The following is a 5,000-nucleotide window of genomic DNA, read 5'->3' on the forward strand; positions in this document are numbered from 1 at the left end:
CTTGTTGGTAAATTCAACGATCTTTCCGATGATTTCCTCAGTAAAATAGAGCATGAAAAAGTCAATAGCCCTACCAGAATCAGGCAAATTCACCGTTGGGCCTGGTGTCAGTTGAAATGGCTCTGTGTTCATATCGATCCGCCGCTTTTCCCAGGTCATGTTTTCAGGCAAATCGAACGGAAAACCTTCGAAGTCATCCTCGTTGTCGTCGCTATCGAAGAGTTCTTCTAAAGCATTATTGCTTAGCTCCGATAAATCGCTTGAAGACGACGAATCTTCTGCAGAAAAATCGTCTTCACTATTTGAAGCCATTTAAAAATGGCGGCGGTGAAAGGATTTGACGCGTACAACTAAAAAGTGGAGTAACTCGAAAACTTTGTATGAAACCATGTGCTTTTCTCTCCGGGAAAACATTGCTTCATCCCTGCCCTAGGTAATTGGCAATTACTGAACCCCCCAAATGATAAATCGGCCAGGCTACATAGTAAAATTTTTGGCCGCTAAAGGGGCCACGAGTGTTACGGGCACTTTTTCCTTTTGGCCGCTAAAGGGGCCACCAGTGGTGAAAGGGTTAAGATGAATTTCTCTCGAAGCTTTTGAAGACAAAAATGAGATAGCTGTACGTAGAAGAGATGCACTTTTCGCAATCGCACTCACCATGTTGAGTTGAAATGGAAATCTCTGGGGTTTGTTTTAATTGACAGATGTCAATCACGAATTGACATATTGACGTAAATACTGAAAAACTAGATAGATCGCTGCAGGCTCTTCCTCTCTTGACTAGTTACCAAGCCCTTATATTTCGAGCGCGCGCCATTATCAACGGAAGAGGATGTTTTGAGTGTGCGCCATTTTTAACAAGCCTATTTGTTTTCTGATACTTTCCGGTAGTTGGTTTAACAAGTATTATCTAACTATATATACCGTAAATCCTCTATTAAGCCATCCCTCCCCCCCTCCCCCAATCCTTATTCTTCACAAAAAAATTAACGATTAACGTGGACTGATCAGTTATGATTTATTCAGGCTGGAAGTTCATATTGTTTTGGTCTTCTGCCGCATGACCTCCAACTTCATATGCTTGACTTCCTCAACTTTGCGCTCTAGTTCTCTGTGGAGAATTGCCACCATTTTCTTGTCGTTAAACAAAGCAGTGTACCGCCTGGGAACCACAAGTCAGTCTTTGAGAAACCTTGCTCCAGTCGGTGAAAATTCTAAGCTGCATTCTTCACGAGATAAAAATTTACAGAGCAGAAATTATAATTCTATAGGCAAATGTCCAACTAGTTCTTAATCTTGAGAGCTGCTGGTAGACAGGCGGTAGACTGGTAGACAACTCGTAGACAGCTGAAAATTCATCATAAAGCTTTGCTTCTTCTCTCTTTATCATGCTTGCACGTGAGTTTATTCCCGACTACTGGCTTCCAGACTTTTTTATAAATGTGATGACCACGACCTACAGATTCAAACTCGCAACAGTAGAGCTGGACAAAGGATATTCCCTGAACTCTTGCCATTTTAAATTACACCTTTGGTATATTGTACTACGATCAGCGAGGACCAGCAGATGCAAAATGATCTTTTGTTGCACACTGTGTATCTGTTCGAAGCTGTCAGATAAGCTGACATTAAGGACATTCCTTTTGGATCACATCATTGTGATGGGTTTATACCGGCACAAGTCGCCACGTGTGTTCAATAACTGTTGCGTTATTCTTAGAGTTGTGTTCTTGGTTCCTTGACAGTAAATGCATTTATTGTAGCATTTATTTTTTATGATGGAGGAGTGCGAGTTAAAATCATAAAGGTGAGAAGGTGCGTTTGTATTCAATTGATTTTAAGTTACCGTATTTACCCGTGTATAAGTCGACCCCTCCATTTTTGATGACAAAAAAAGCAATTTCTTAATTTCTTTGTTAAATGTTACTGGGACACTGTAGTCTAATCTTGTATTCTTCGATTTCTGGAAATGTGGATACACTAAAAAATCTGGGTAGAGGTCATCCAATATGCTGAAACGAACTCAAATCATGCTGCCGCGAACAAATATAAAATTGATCAAAACAGCATTTGTGACTGGAGGAAAAAGCGGGACAAAATAGAAGGACTGGTAATTGTGAAGAAGAGCTCCCCAAACAACCTGTCGGCCGACAGTTGACCGACAGATTAAGAAAAAAGAAAAATTGTGGTAAAAACGAGCAGTTAACGTGACATAACATTCCGTAATGGTGATGTGTCACTCAACAGACTTCACCTACTTACTGATCAACTGTTATCAGTTGTTATCAGATGCGTATAGAAGATATCACTTGACAATCTAAGAATCGCATTGGAAGATAATTTAATCTAAAACTCGGCTAAAAACTCTAAAAGCCATAAGCTGCATATCAATACAAACACTTTCGTTCAAATCAGCGTACAATGCAACACGGCCTCTTATGGTAAGTCATGTATGTATCAATGATGTTTACCTTGTGCATTTGTGTTGCTAACATCGTTCTCTATCTTGCAGGTTTGGGATGAATTGTTATTTCCAATTTCAAGTTTAATAAATGACACAACTGTGACTCTCTTTACTCATTATGTTAAGTAATAATAATACACACGTTGGTTCTGTTGGTTCAAGACTTTCTTTGTATTTGGTGGCTCCTAAAGGAGCCGTTTGTTTGTAAAACTAAGTAAACTAAGTTTGGTGGGCAGAACTCTGCGATGGCTTCAAGCAAGTTGTCAAACGGATCACCAGGGTAGCAATTCCTCCAGTTGTACTCGTCGAGGTAGCTTGGAAGTTTGCTCTTCACTGTCCCGTTCATCACCTTCAGCTTCCTCTTGATTTGACTCCATACACCTTCTATCGTGTTTGAGTGGATGCCTGTGTAAGGGTCAACAAAGTTCTTGGAGTGGTTAACCATGAGGTGTATGTAGCCGATACTGTTCAGGTTGAAGGATGGCGAAAACTTGTCGGAGATTATTCTTGTTCCAGGCTCGACGAACTTCTGTATTAGTCCAGTCACCAAGGTTTCTCTTGTCCTGGTCGGTATGTGGAATGCCAGAGCTCGTCCAGTGCCTCCCTCTACCATACCGAAAACCCACATGCCTTGACAGACCTGCCCGCGGTTGTAGTTGCGTTTGTCGCCAAACATGGACTCGTCGATCTCGATCGTTTTTCCTCGGCCGCCCAACTTCAATTTGCCATGTAGAATTTTCAAAGAGCAGATGTCTCGGAGCCTCTGAAGTGCTGTGATGACTGTACGCAGTGACAATCCGGTTAGTAGCGATACTTTTTTATTAGACTCGTCAATCAATCACAGGAAGATGATGTAGAACCAGTGCAACAGTGGGATTTTTGAACCTTCAAAAAAAAAAGCCAGCTCTGATCGACTTTCGTTTTCTGCACTGGTTAACTGGACATTCCCAGTGATGACCGTCATCAGATTTATCATCTCGTAAAACCATTTGGTTTCCACAGGAACACCTACATCTAGCAGCTAGCAAGCCACGATTCACAAGGAATGTTAAAATAGCTTTGCGGCTTTGGATCAAGGTAAGTAACTTGTGATGATTCATGATGAAGTTTGTTAAAGTAATTTTTGAATCAGCCTTTATAAAACCTTTGGTCGGATCAAAATTAACCAATAAGAAGTAACTGAAACTACCGTAGTTATTCGGTTATAAGGCGTAATCGGTTATAAGTTGCACCCCAAACTTAGCAATTTCTCTCAACATCTGCGCGCTACACATACACATTCATGCCGGGATGCAAGCAAGCCACGATCGAACAGGAATGTGTGAATGGCTTGGAAATTAGTAACTCAAAATGATTCATGATTGAAATGAGCGGATTGTTTAATGCTGATTTCTTTTAAAAGTTAACTCGGATCAAAATCGTCCAATCAAGTTGTTTGCTATTGTTTCTTTAACAGCCTATCAAAAGACGACCTTTACTTTAATTAATTCAATTTTTGATCCTACCGTGGTTATAAATTGTAATGCTCTTGTTTTAAACGATGACTTCTTGCGTTTATGCAAACAAAACAATGAGTTCATCACAGAGAGTTGGGAGAGGCGACCACTCCAGACTGCACTGTTTAGTTTATGTAATAGCTGCAGTGGCGACAAAAGAAGATGCGATTGCGAATCAGGGCCTCCTCAAAGGAAAAGGACCCAGAAAGCATGCGGCGCACCATCAGAGACCAACGATCAAGAGCCCGACTACGAGAAGCTGTACTCGAAGCTTGTTCAACGCCATGAACGAGTAGAAAAGGCTTTCCAGGCTCGGAAAACGCAGAATGAAGAGCTGGCAGCTGATTTAGAGGAAAACAATCGGGAAATTGAGGAGCTGAACAGCAATGCCCAGGAACTTGCCGACCTTGTGAAAACCAAGAAAAAGTGATAAAAGATTTAAAGAAATCTCTGGTCGAGGCAAGAAAAACCGCAGGCTTCTGATGCAGCAGCAGTAGAAGAGGAACCCGAGGAGCAGACCACCCATTGTGTCAGCTCACACAATCTGGAAAGCATCCATGAACCCTACAACAGAGTGCTTGACATCCTCTGAGAAGAGCACTGCAGTATGGTCAATGCCTTTTGGCTAGCCAGATGCCCCTGCAGCACAATCAGGGATTACATAATGATCGCTGAGCTTAAGATTGTCGATGCCAGTGAACACGAGCTAGTCAAATGCAACCACTCTCGTTCAGTGCAACAGCTAGAACTGGTGTGTTGCAAATGTTTGCGACGTTATCAATCAATGATGGCTGCTGTGCGGAGGGAAAGCCGGCTACTCCCGCTGAAGTTCGATCCGCGCTTCTACGAGTAGGGATCACATCCTGCTCGGAAATAATAAAAAAAACAGCTCCTTTAGGAGCCTCCAACTTTGAAAAAAGTGAATGAACCAACAGATCAAATAGTTCTAGACAAATAATTAAAGACTTCATTAAAAGGGGATTGGGAACTAGAAAACAATTTCAAAATGGCGGATAAATGAATAGGTAACAATGTGGGCA

General features: G+C 41.6%; 1 pseudogene; it reads right to left on the reverse strand.

The window, feature by feature from the left end:
* Positions 1-2,621: 2,621 nt before the first annotated feature.
* Positions 2,622-3,748, reverse strand: LOC138059597 (uncharacterized; annotated as a pseudogene).
* Positions 3,749-5,000: the final 1,252 nt, after the last annotated feature.

This window comes from Montipora capricornis, chromosome 8 (assembly GCF_036669925.1).
Source record: "Montipora capricornis isolate CH-2021 chromosome 8, ASM3666992v2, whole genome shotgun sequence".
Classification (NCBI taxonomy): Eukaryota; Metazoa; Cnidaria; class Anthozoa; order Scleractinia; family Acroporidae; genus Montipora; species Montipora capricornis.